Source organism: Hyperoodon ampullatus (genome assembly GCF_949752795.1).
Source record: "Hyperoodon ampullatus genome assembly, chromosome: 11".
NCBI lineage: Eukaryota > Metazoa > Chordata > Mammalia > Artiodactyla > Ziphiidae > Hyperoodon > Hyperoodon ampullatus.
In genome coordinates this window covers 60567770-60582098 of record NC_136924.1, presented here as the reverse complement: position 1 = coordinate 60582098, position 14329 = coordinate 60567770, and positions in this window count along the sequence as shown.

The following is a 14329-nucleotide window of genomic DNA, read 5'->3' as shown; positions in this document are numbered from 1 at the left end:
TCTAAAATTCCTGGAGGTCAGGAACAATATTGCTTTGCTGTATCAGGCATATGGTAGGCTCTAAATTCCAAATTTTTAAAAAATTTAAAAAAAATTTTTTTTTTGCCACACTGGGTGGCTTGTGGGATCTTAGTTCCCCGACCAGGGATTGAACCCTGGCCCACAGCAGTGAAAGCATGGAGTCCTAACCACTGGACTCCCAGGGAATTCCCTCCAAATATTTTTTAAATGAAATCTCTTAGCACTTGGTCTTCTCTTATTTTCCCCCAAACGGAATTACCTAGCCCTTATTTCCTAGAAAAGGGAGCATTAAAAAAATTTCAGGTGAATAACTAAAAAATCAGAAAAAAAGAAGCCTCCCTTAACTTTGAAAGTAATCCTATTTCTCTATCATCCCATTATATACTCAGTTATCCTGCAAGGTGCTGAACAAAATGATGTTAATATTCCACCAAAATCTAATGTCTGAATGTATATGTAACCTTTTTCTAGTCACTTCCTACCTTACACAATGGAAAGAGCACAATGAAGTATTTGCTTATGGCAAACAGAGTTACCCGAGAACTGTAATACATTCTCTCTCATGAAAACCATGAAATTAAAAACTATTATCCGATTTTTTCTGATCCCAGAGAGTATTGCTAATTTACATAGAAATAAGCATATATCACTCTATTTATTGTCTTATTTTCTACAACATGAACTGCTGTAAGGTGATGTTTGGGGTAGAAGACCATTTTTAGAACATTTCAATGTATTTTATTTAAAAATGAATTAGCTTTTTAAAGCTGCTTCCTACACTGAGAGCTGTTCATGCTTTTGTCATCCTACAGTGAGAGACTAGCAGCAAAACTCAGAATATGAAAAAGCTCAACACAAGACACAGTCATTTCTTAACCCTTTCTATTACTGCCAAACCAGACTGGTAAGGTGTGCTTCTAAATTGTAGGAAGATAATGATGGTGTCAGAGAACATAAAGTAATTTAAGTTGGTATATGTGATGTTTACATTTAGCTAGGTCATGATGTCTCCCTTAAACTTTATGACCAATTTCTTATTTCCTATACCTAGAACAGGTTACTACTTTGCCCCCTTTCCTTTTATTTACCTTACAAATACAAAAGTAACAACCTCTAAGTTCTTATCGTTTTAGAAAACCCCCTCATAAAACTGGACTTTTCTCACCTGTTATAATTTTTTTTTTAATTTTAAAAATTTCTCATATCAGCCTATAAAGTTCTCTTTTGCTATTAGTGGCTGTGGGCACATTTAAATTCAGTCCTCAGTAAAATATCAGGGAGAAGGTGGATGCTACAATTAAAACTGACAAATTCTGTGTTCCTTTTTACTAGTGTTTTAAATTGGCCTGGGAATTTCTTTTCTCTTAGGAGACTGTTAGGATCAAACTTGTGAAATGGCATCTAATACCAAGTATTTTCTAGTTTTTGCCAATTTGGGTTGCATATTTCTCTCCCCAAAGCCCTGACACTATTAACTATACATCTTTGAATCTAGATTTTGCCCCCTACTAGATACATAAGTTTTCAGTGAATTTGAAAAAGAGATCTGATACAACTTGGGTCCCCATCAGCTAATGGATGAGATAAAATGTAAAGGCATGGATAAACCTGATTATAAGCTATTTGTGAAACATCTGGGTGAGATGCCATTTCCAGAGCTACACTAACATGAAATCCTTTGAAATATGTCCAGTGGGGGTAGTAAATAAACTATCAATTACAATGCAATGGATTTGAATTTTCAAAAATTTGTGTGATGGTTTTTCCCACAGCACTTCTTTGATAAGGGAAAATGCCAGTTATTTTGGGTTGCAGACTTCTAAATGCTATCTTCAATTCAGTTCCTCCATTTTCAGTTCATCTTATATGTTGTTGCCAAATTAATCTTTCTAGAACATAAGAGTGTCACTCTCCTTCAAAAAAACTTCACTAGCTTCCCACTGTCAGAGAAATAAGTTGAAAACAATTAGCCTGATACTCAGTGTGACCTACCTTCTCCCTACACTCTGGATTTCCTAGGCCAGGGATTGGCAAACTACAGCCTGCAGGCTGCTAATTTTTTGTATGGCCTTCAAGGTAAGAATGATTTTTACATTTTTAAAGGTTGGAAAAGAAAATCATATGACATGCAGACATAAAAAATTCAAATTTCAGCATTCTTAGTTTTTTTTTCCAACACACTCTCATTTGCTTACACGTTATCTATGGTTGCTTTCATGCTACGATAGCAGAGTTCAAAAGCTGCAGTAGAGACCTTGTGGCCTTATCTGACCCTTTACAGAAAGTTTGCCAACTCCCCCTAGATATACGTGTTCCTATCTCTTCACCTATCAAGATCCTTGGCCTGGAATGTACTGTTCCCACTCATTCCTGCTGTCACCTCTGAGGCTATCAAAGTAAATTTTTCAAAAAATTTCAAAACATGATTCTCCCACCAATATAAAATTAACGTGAGCCAAGCATTAATTTATTTAACTCACTGAGGGAACCAGTAAGACAGTAAAGCTGGTTCCAGGAGCATTTAAAGAACTAGATATTTACAGGCATAAAAATAAGAATTAGAATAAGGTTGCAGGTTAAACAAAACTGGTTAGCGTCCTACAGAGCAATAAAACCATAAACTTTTGAGTTAGCTTTTCTATCAGTCAGCAATCTGCAACTCAAGTAACTTCACAATGTTTGAGCTCTAATCATATAACAAATAGCAAGTCAAACACAGGTACCTTCTCCTAGAGAATCATCCTTGGGCAGACAGGTTAAACCATGTCCAGCGTGAACTGAAAGGTCATCCCTCCACTCCTTGCCTTATTTCCATGTTTTGGGTAATTTTTCTTAACAAGACCTCTCTTAATCCTTCCAGTCAATATCGACCTCTCCTTTTATGCTCCCGTTATTTTTTGTACTGCCATTATAGGACTCAAATATCTGGATTTGTGTGCTTTATTTTGTTTTCCCCAACAAGCACTAAGCTCCTTAGAATCACGGTATTGAGAGCTGGGGTTTAACCTCCCCTTTCAAAGGGATTTGAGCATTGGGTCCAATGTCCGTAGTTCCCAACATCTGCCTTGCACAGTATAGATACCAAGTCCTCAATGCTTAATATGAAGCCCCCAAACACTTCCCAAAATGTTTTACCGCACTTCCTTAAACCTTCTGTCTTCTAACGAGCGGCGCATTGGTGTATTTCTCCCTTACTGCACGGTTAAGTGACCTTCTACAGTAGACAGGTACTGTTTTGATTCTCTTGGTTACCAACCCCCAAGAGCCTAAGCCAGTGCCTTGCACAAAGCGGCAGTTCGACCGCAGAAAAAAGATGGGGGACCTCCACCCCCAATTGATGTGCCTGGAGACACGAAAATCCTAGTCTCTCCATTCCCACAAACTTAGACCCTTACAGCATTCCTGTCTCACATACAGCACTAATATCTCAAAGCAGGTGCAAACGCCGGCCCCCAAGGGTAAACGTTCCTCCTCAGCCAAAGACCTCAAATTTCCGCTGCCCCTGTACAGGGTCTCCAACTCTCATAAAAATGGCGAGGTGGACCAAGGCCCTGCATTCGGAAGTTAGCCCTTCTCCGCAAATATATCACCAGCAGAGGCTTTTCCCCTCCTTCTGCGGTGGAATGTTTCCTCAGTGGGCCGCTTTACGCTCTTAAAAGTAACTGAACCCTCATTTCACTTTTCAAGCCTCCGGACTCTGCGTCCCTCCGCCTCCGCCTTCCTGCCGGGGTCAACGCGGCCGTTTCTCGGGGAGATCGCCCGAGGCGGGTGTCCGGGAGGTTAGGCGGCCAACGGTTTTCCACCACAAGGGGGGAGGGCGGGAGGAGCGGCGGGAACCAGACGGGCCCGAGGCAGCGGACGTAGGGCGGGGCCAGCGCTAGGAAGGATCGCGAAGGAGCTGGGAGGCCCCGCCCTTTCCGTAGATATCTCTAGAAAGCCGCGCAGGAGCCCGAAAACAAAGAGTGCGCACGCGCGGCGGCTAGGCCCGGGCATTTTGCTGCGTCACCAGCCGCCGCCCGGCCTCACCACCCCTCGCTCGCACGCACGCACGTTCGTTCTCCGTTCTCGCGCCCCTTTTCCTACACTTTCCTCTTCTCCCCGACCGGAGGAGTCGCTCTCCCCGCGCGGTGCATTCTGGGGACTCAGGTCGAGCCCGCCGCCGCCGCCGCCGTCGCTTGAGGGAAGCGAGAAGAGGCCGCTACCGGGGAGAAGACGCCGGAGTCGCCACCGGAGAGGAGTCGCCTGCCCAGGAGCTGCCGTCGGAGACGCCCGCCACCCGTTCGCCCGTCCCCCTGCCCCGTTCACGATGTGAGTGCGACACCCAGCCGAGGGAAGGTCGCCCGTGAGGGAGGCCGAGGCCGCGCGGGGGGCTGCCGGGAAGCCGTCCCTTCCCCTCCCCCGCTTTAGGCCCCCTCGGCTTTTCCCCCTCGGTGGAAATCGTTCTTGCCTGGGGGTGGGAGGTTCAGTATCCTTGTTACGATTACCGTTGGCGGGTGGAGGACATGTTTCCTCCGATGTCCGCTTCCCCCACCTCTAAACCGGCCCTCGGCTTCCCCGTGCCGGAAATCCCACCTTGCCCCTTAGGCAGTGCCGGCTGCTCCTAACTCTCCGTAACTTAGCCGTAGGCCTTAGTCTCCCGTGAGCTTTTCGTTGTCCGGGCGCCCTGGAGGCGTGGACCCTCGTGGGCTACCGCTCCGCTCCTGGGGTGGTCTGCTCCTGTCGCTCTCTGATGGTGCGGCCAGGCCCGGGGCCAAGTGCACCTGCGGTGGGTGCTACCACAAGGCTGTTGGTGCTCGTAGAGCACCACGCGGCCGTGCGCCGCGAGCGACAGGTACTGCTAGGCGACTGGAGGGAGGCCATACCGTCGCCGCAACTTAACTTCCCTCTCAGGTGTCGTGATTGCTTGAGTATGATCTTTCCAGGCTTCCTCCTAACTCCAGTCTCGCTGAGGGAGTGAAAGTTGCCAAAACTCAGCTGTGTCCCTGGCAGCGAGGAATTACCATTGAGCAGGGCGTTCTGCACGTGTTGGAGTCGAAAGATACTTGTGGGCATTTTCAGTGTTCTATATTAAACTTGAGGCGAGGTTTCATCATCCTATCTTAGTTTAAGGATGAAACAGGTATGTCGTTACCTTTTTGTTTCCTTAGCTTAATTTTCTTTACGTGAAGTGACTACAGATTGTTTAGAAGCTTTATGATACAGGAAAACCTTGGTTATTTTAACCGAATGAGAATTCTTGGCATCGCCACTTTCAGCCTTTAGATTTTTCTCAGGGAAAGCTTTACATTTTCAGATACGAGAACTGCCGGTTTAGTAGTTTTTTGGTTCTAATCGCTCCCTAAAAATTATGTATGGAGAGCAATTGATGGGAACAATTTTTATTCCTGTAAAAAGTAATGCACTTGCAAGGGTTTACTTAATAAAATAATGACCTTTGCGGTGAGTATTCAGCTAGACGTCTAAATAGATAAGTACAGAAAACACTACAGTCACTTGATGGAAAAGAAGCCTTGAGAAGAATGCGTGTATTATTGTAAAGTGACATACTAGAATTTTGGAAGGATTCCTCCACCCCCAAAAGTGGTATGTAATAGAAGATTTTAATCTGTGAAAAATAGCTTGTGCTTTTTCTCTTTGACATCTATTCCAAATAATGTAGCAGGATTGTCAGTCTTAAAACATCTGTGAGGAGAAAATTAATCCTCAGATAAGGCATTACCAACTTTTAATAGATTAATGTAGCCAAGCAAATTTTTTCGTGAAGAAATAGTATGTTTAATATGGTTTGAGATAGAAACACTTTCGGAGGTCACATAAAATAGTTAAATAGGTAAGAAATATTAAATTATGTAAATAGGTTTAAAACTCGGATGATAAGTGTAGCAGTATTCCAAAAAGCAGTCAGAAGAATGCTATTTTCAAAATGAGTGTTTTGAAGGGACCAGGTAAATTTCATTGTCTTTAAGGTATTCAGTATATGCCATCTTGCAAATTCTTTAGGGGATCTTATTAATGACTGAATTTATAAGATGAATATTATGAGTCAGTTATTTGAGTTGGAAAAGACTTTTAATGAGTCCTAGGAAGAATCTGGCTGATGAGCCTTCATTTTGTTGATGTGTGCTGTAGACCTTTTTTTTTAGCTGTAGAGAGAGACATTTACGCTGGACATCTCAAGGGTTTTACGGTCTGTTTTTTAATCATTTGATTGCTCTTCAATCGTCATTTCGTAGACAAATTTTTTCTAATCAAGTTTTGTCTAGTAGTTTGCATAAAAGCTCTCAATCTCTCACCTACCTTGGAGGAGGCTGGGAGTTTTAGGACCTCTCTGTCCTCCATTTAAGACCTGCACAGATCCCCTGCAGGGGGCGCTACTTTACTTTTTTTTTTTTAAGCTGTTGTAGTTGGTTCTAGGTTTTAAGTTGGACGTATTAACAATAGATATGAAGTAAAACGTTTAATTTAGTTTTGAGCAGTTTGAAATCATTCTTTCCAATGTCTTGTAGTTAAATTAATAAATTGTCCAGAAAATACTGTGACCATTGCTAGCATTGGTTAAAATCTTAACCTTGCCATCGTTCGGCTTTGTAAGATTGAGTCCCCAAAATAAAATCATCTGTCTTTAATCTCCAAAACAAATGGTAATAGTGACGATACAGCATATGGTTAATTTCTATAAGTTAAGGAAGAGTAACTGATGATGGCTTTTGTTCAGTGTTGATTTCCTAAGCACTGTAACCTAGCAACTGGATTTTCTTTTTTTCTGTGCTTAGTTAGACTTTAACTGGAAGGCAGTAGAAACGAAGTGACAAATCACTTGAGGCAGACCAGGATGTATTGTTAATATTCTCCTGTTTAATTGTGTTTTCTCAGTTTTAAGATCTTCTAGAAGCTGTATCATTTTAGAGTCATAGGTGGTTAGTGATGATTGCTTTTCAGGAAAAAATACCTTCGTAATGAACTGTTTAGAATTAGTCTAGCTCTGGAACATTAATAATCATATTTTATCTGGGTTATTAAGAATTGCTGCATCTAGTGTATTTTACTACAGAAATACAAAGTGCGTTTTAGTAAACTTTATTATTTACTGTGTAGGTTAGGGATAGATTTTTTTTTTTTTTTTTTTTTTTTGTGGTCCGCTGGCCTCTCACTGTTGTGGCCTCTCCCGTTGCGGAGCACAGGCTCCGGACGCGCAGGCTCAGCGGCCATGGCTCACGGGCCCAGCCGCTCCGCGGCATGTGGGATCTTTCCAGACTGGAGCACGAACCCGTGTCCCCTGCATCGGCAGGCGGACTCTCAACTACTGCGCCACCAGGGAAGCCCTAGGGATAGATTTTAAATTGAGGCTGAGTTCCACAGGACACCTTAGAACTTTTAGTTTTCCAGGAAGATGCCAATTACTTTAAGTCTTACCTTGAGTAATATGCCCTCACCCGTGTTGTACTCCAAAACCAAATAAAATGTGCTGTTGTGGATTTTCTATGCCGTAGTTGATCTTCTCGTGTAGCCGTACTTTATTGCTGAAAAGTGTTTGTATCAGGGCTCTTTCCAACTCAGCATGCTTAATTGTCTTTGTGTACTGAAAGGATCAAAGCCACAGAGGTGTTTTTTTAACTTTTAATTTTATTACATTACAGGATTTAGTTCTTCAGACATCAATTCACAACACTGATGATTAGTATAAACAACTGTCCCAAATAGGATTGGAACCCAGAATTTCTCACAAAGACATTTTTTCCATTTTACAAAAAGGGAGAATAATTTTCCAGGTGGTCCTTTTTTTTTTTTGCGGTACCCGGGCCTCTCACTGTTGTGGCCTCTCCCGCTGCGGAGCACAGGCTCCAGACACGCAGGCTCAGCGGCCATGGCTCACGGGCCCAGCCGCTCCGCGGCATGTGGGATCTTTCCAGACCGGAGCACGAACCCGTGTCCCCTGCATCGGCAGGTGGACTCTCAACCACTGCGCCACCAGGGAAGCCCACAGGTGGTCCTTTTATTTCCATTAAATAACCATGCCTGTAGTACAGTTTTTCTTTTTTCCCCTGAAATATTTATTTATTTATTTGGTTGTGTTCGGTCTTAGTTGTGGCTCAAGGGCTCCTTAGTTGTGGCTCGAGGGCTCCTTAGTTGTGGCATGCAAACTTAGTTGCAGCATCCATGTGGGATCTAGTTCCTGGACCAGGAATGGAACCGGGGCCCCCTGCATTGGGAGTGTGGAGTCTTTACTGGACCACCAGGGAAGTCCCACACTTTTATATTTTAGAGTGGGAATTACCAAAGAAAGGAAGTAGCACAAAGGTTCACAAACTTTCTTGATTCACCCCTTGGTGTCTTAGTAGTATTTTTGTTGTTACTATTTTGTATTTTTTTATTTGTTGGTTGGTTGGTTTTTTAATGGTGCTGCTAGGCCAAAAGGAGTAACCTAGAAGTTCTGTTTATTAGATAGTTGGCTCCAAACAACTTACATATTTCGTCCTTATAGCCTGTTAGCTTTTCGGAAAGCTAACACATAAATTGAAAGAAAAATGTAGTTTCTTGTATAACCACAGTTACTAATGAAAGGTGTATGCCTTTTGGGAACTGTATAACTTGTTATACCTTGAAATAGGATTGGATACTTCCACCTTCCATCTCAATTCCTGTTCCCTGTTGATTTTTTTGTAGGTCTTTTTTTTTTTTTAATCGTAACCACCAAAAACCCAGCTTTGCAAAGATGAAACTTAGTGGAGAGGGATACGGTGCAGTCTGCTGTTGAAACTGAACCACTTAGTGTCTTGACTGAAGTGGAGTATCACTGAATTGCTCTTAAATTTGAAATATCCTGTGGCAGCCCTGTAAATTCTTCCATAGTGCCTTGATGCATCTTGTTTTGTAATTTGGGGATCATTGGACTTGCATGTATATTCAGATTAACTTTCCAGGAAGTTTTACATAGTAGTACAACTGGCATACAGAAGATCTGAAAATATGAGAAGTATATCAGGGTTTCTCTGAGCAAAGAATATGTGTGAGAGAGTTTTGGTTTTAGATGTTTACAGGCAGGGCTTTTGATAATACTTAACAAGGAAAAACTGCTCAGTCTGGGAAACTGGAACTGCTTTTTTTTTTTTTTAGCAGAATTTTCATGTTGCCATATCATTCCTCACTTAGTACAAACTGAAATAGGTTTACCAGTTTCTCGATTCTCTTTTGCAAATAATAGACCAGTTGATAGACTTGGTTTTAAATCAGTTATTCTGAACTTTGTAACATCTTTTAAACTTTTTTTTTTCTCCCTTGGTTATAATGAGTTTGTTTTCTTCCGTAACCCCCTTTTTTTTTCTTTGGCTGCGTTGGATCTTCATCGCTGTGTGCAGGCTTTCTCTAGTTGCAGTGAGCAGGGGCTACTCTTCGTTGCAGTGCGTGGGCTTCTCTTGTGGAGCACGGGCTCTAGGCACGCGGGCTTCAGTAGTTGTGGCACGTGGGCCCTAGAACGCTCGGGCTTCAGTAGTTGCGGTGCACAGGCTCAGTAGTTGTGGTGCACGGGCCCAGCTGCACCGCGGCATGTGGGATCCTCCTGGACTGGGGATCGAACCCCTGTCCCCTGCACTGGCAGGTGGACTCCCAACCACTGTGCCACCAGGGAAGTCCCTGTAACCCTTCTTGATGTTTAAAAATACTCTGGGATACATAGAAGATGAGTGAATTTAGTTTTTAAGAAGCTTTTCATTTACCGGAAATGTTTAGTTTATGGAGGATAAACATAGAGGATACTTTCTCCATTATCAAGTTCTAATAAAAAGCTAGTCTTCTGATTATTATTGTTTTATCTTAGAACTCAAAGTGATGTTTTAAATCAGACAAACATGTTCCATTAAAAATAAATTTATATGGGGATTATCATTAATTACTTCTGAATAAAGTATGTGAGGTTACAGATTGTGATGTAATGTATCTTACAAATATAATTAAATATACAGATGAGTTACTTTTCAGAGTACAAACAAAAAACATTGTCTTATAGTGTATCACTTATTTATACTTTAAGAAAGGTAAATAGCTAGTAATGGATCTGATCCCTCTACCCCCATGTTTCTTAGAAGAATTTTGGGCTAAATTTCATCCAACTTGAATGTGAGCTTCTTAAGGGCAGAGATTTTTATCTGCTTTGCTGACAGCTGTATCTCTGGAACAATTCCCGGTATCATGTTTAATAAATATTTGTTTATTGAATAATATTTATAGACTCTAAATCTCTTTCAGCTATAAGACTTGGCTATATGAGGTGCTTGACAGTGATGTTTGGAACTAACTGGGATCTTTTACAGTTGGTCCTTTATTCTGTTGTATCACATCTTCAGTCAAATTCAGCTATATCTCAATATAGATAGGCTTCTTTTTTTTTTTGGCCGCACTGCACACCATGTGGGATCTTAGTTCCCCAAACACCAGTCGAACCCATGTCCCCTGCATTGGAAGCACGGAGTTTTAACCACTGGACCACAAGGGAAATCCCTATCTCATGCAGAGTGGGCAAGTAGTTAGGTGGTCAGTAGGTGAAAGATAAAGTTGGTGAGAGTCGTTTATATCTTTAGAGCCTATTAATTGAGGCTTTGCTATATTTTGGGAAATCTGGAAAAGAAGGACCACCAAATCAGTATATACCCTCAAAGTACATTTGCCTTGTTTGTGAGCCCTTTATTTTGAGAATGTTTATTTTGGGACTGTTTAGCTTATTAGTTATGATTTGGTCAGACTGATTTTTTCTCTTAATTAACTGGGTGATTACCATAAATTCTCCTTTAAGAGATTCTACCCTTCTTTCTTTTCCCCCTCCATTTTTTTTAAATCTAAAGAAATTGGCCTTCCAATCAAAAACTAATACTTACACTTTTTCTGCTTGATTAATTCCTGTATGAGGCCATTAGTTGAAGATAAAACCTAATAGATTTTAAAATATTTGTTTTATCATAAAGATTGTCATTTAGTGCATCCTTGTATCACATTTTGCAGTCTTAAATATTTTTACAAAAGTAGAGCATTTTTTATGTTTAGTTTTTTGGCTGTGCTGTGCGGCATGCAGGACCTTAGTTCCCCGACCAGGGATCGAACCCGTGTCCCCTGCATTGGGAGTGTGGAGTGTTAACCACTGGACCACCAGGGAAGTCCCAAAAGTAGAGCATTTTTATTAAAAGGTTGTTATTGCTATTTTCCCCAGTATATTTATCTGTTTTTGGGGGTTTTTTAAAAAATTTCTTTATTTTTGGCTGCATTGGGTCTTCGGTGCTATGCGCGGGCTTTCTCTAATTGCGGCAAGTGGGGGTTTCTCTTCATTGCAGTGCACGGGCTTCTCATTGCAGTGGCTTCTCTTGTTGTGGAGCACGGGCTCTAGGCATGCAGGCTTCAGTAGTTGTGGCTCACAGGTTCAGTAGTTGCGGCACACAGGCTTAGTTTCTCCACGGCACGTGGGATCTTCCCAGACCAGGGATCGAACCCGTCCTCTGCATTGGCAGGCAGATTATTAACCACTGAGCCACCAGGGAATTCCCTATCTGTATATGTTGAAGAGCCTAATGTTTAGTGACCAAATAATAGTATTCTAATTTTTTCTCAATGATTCAGAGTAAGAATTGAGATATTGACCATATGTCTCATTTGTGTATGTTAAAACTTTTTTATAAAAAAACTAATTTGATTGAACAGTCCCATGACAGTTCTTAATGATTTCTGGGGGGAAAACACCAAAATAATGTGGAATCCTGTGTGATTCTATGGGACGAGCATGTAATGTATACGTATCCCATGAGGTTGAGCTAAACTGTGCGTTTCAGGAAGCCAAATTTGAATTATTATGGTATTAACTAAGATTTGTAGGCCTCACACTTGAATAGTAAAAATTTTTTCTTTCACTAAATTCTCACAGAGCTCACAAATTTTTTTTAAGTTTTAATATAAATTTATTTATTTTTGGCTGCATTGGGTCTTTGTTGCTGCCCATGGGCTTTCTCTAGTTGCGGCGAGCAGGGGCTACTCTTCACTGCAGTGCGGGGGCTTCTCATTGCGGTGGCTTCTCGTTGTGGAGCACGGGCTCTAGGCGCGTGGCCTTCAGTAGTTGTGGCATGCAGGCTTCAGTAGTTGTGTCACACAGACCTCACAGTTTTTCATGTTTACTGTATAATGGTCCAGAGTACCTGCTTACAAAAACTTTTATTGGTTGATTGGCTGTGCTCTGCAGCATGTGGGGATCTTTTTTTTTTTTTTTTTTTTTTTTTTTTTTTTTTTTTTTTGCGGTAGGCGGGCCTCTCACTGTTGTGGCCTCTCCCCTTGCGGAGCACAGGCTCCGGAGCACAGGCTCAGTGGCCATGGCTCACGGGCCCAGCCGCTCCGCGGCATGTGGGATCCTCCCAGACCGGGGCACGAACCCGCGTCCCCTGCATCGGCAGGCGGACTCTCAACCACTGCGCCACCAGGGAAGCCCCGCATGTGGGGATCTTAGTTCCCTGACCAGGGATCCAACTCTTGCCCCCTGCAGTGGAAGCGCAGTCTTAACCAGTGGACCACCAGGGGAATTCCCCTTACAAAAACTTCTGAACATTGGAAATTCTGAGAGACAAAGAAAATAAAGATGTTGGAGCTTTGATGGTAGTATTGGTTATAGAGACAAGTCATATGCTGTAGAATTCTATTAGATACAGAATTTTTTCTCTCTCAAGATATTCAGACTTCTAAAGTGATGATAGCTGTAATTAATGTTTTTTTTTTAACTACACAGATACAGAATAAACTCCTTTCCATGGTCTCCAGGGACGTCTGTGACCTTGGTTTTCAACCTTAAGCTTTATGAACTTACCTGGAGTTATGTATGATATGTTTGTCCTACCAGTTCATAAAAGGCTTGATGTGTCCTAATTATCTTTTAATAATTTAATTTGTCCTGCACATAGTAAACTATCAGAAGAACTGCAATAACCTGGAAATGTTCTTTAGCAAGTTTTTTCCATGTAGCTTTGCTGGTTGTTTTAGTCTGGGCTGCTGTAACAGAATACCACAGACTAGGTAGTTCATCAACAGCAGAAACTTATTGTCTACTATTCTGCAGTCTGGAAGTTCAAGATTTAGGCACCAATATGGTCACCTTCTGGTGAAGGGGCCCACTTTCTGGTTCATAGCTTCTTGCTGTGTCCTCATAGTAGTGGAAGGGGCGAGGGGCCCCTCTGGAGCAGTGAAAGGGCTAAGGGCTTCTCTGGAGCTTCTTTATATATAAGGCATGACCTTATTTATTTTTTAAATAAATTTATTTTATTTATTTATTTTGGTTGCGTTGGGTTTTCGTTGCTGCGCACGGGCTTTTTCTAGTTGCAACGAGCGGGGGCTACTCTTTGTTGCGGTGCGGTGGCTTCTTGCAGAACACGGGCTCTAGGCACGCGGGCTTTAGTAGTTGTGGCACGTGAGCTCAGTAGTTGTGGCGCACGGGCTTAGCTGCTCCGCGGCATGTGGGATCTTCCTGGACCAGGGCTTGAACCCGTGTCCCCTGCATTGGCAGGCGGATTCTTAACCATTGCGCCACCAGGGAAGCCCCTAAGGCATGACTTTAATTTATGAGGGTTCTACCCTCATGATCTAGTAGTAAGCACCTCTCAGAGGTCCCACCTTCGAATATCATCCCGTAGAGCATTAGGATTTCAATGTATGAATTTGGAGGGCATGCATTAAGGTCATTGCACTGGTGCATCCTTTCTTGGGGTGGGGGGGTGCACGCCTCACAGCATGTGGAACTTCCCTCGATCAGGGATCAAACCCGTGCCACCTGCAGTGGAAGTACGGAGTCTTAACTGCTGGACCAACAGGGAAGTCCATGGTGCATCCATTTTTTTTTTAAGGGAGAAGTGCTTGTAATTTTCTACAAATGAGAATAAAAATGCATGAGATTCTAGTATATTAAAAATGGTATTTGGGAACAAGTGTGGTTTCCACTCTGTCGTCTTAAGACAAACTAAGAAATTTTAGTCAGAACTACAGAGGAGAATTTTAGGTTATGCAAAGTTTAGTTGCTTGAATTGACATAGCCCTAACATTGAGCTTGGAAGAACTTGTCAGAAGAACTTGGAATGTCCCACTTCGGAGCGTTTGGGTATTATTTTGTTATAAGTAGTGGCTTATTCACATAATATATGCAGAGGTGAAAAAGTTTTTGCATTTATAGGTATGTTACTATTAAAATGAATTAACAGACTTGAACAGTAGTTTGGGATTTTGCCAGTGTTTGTATAAGACGGGACACGAATCCAACATAGTTTAGGAGCTAGAGTTTAAAATCACCCTTTCTCTG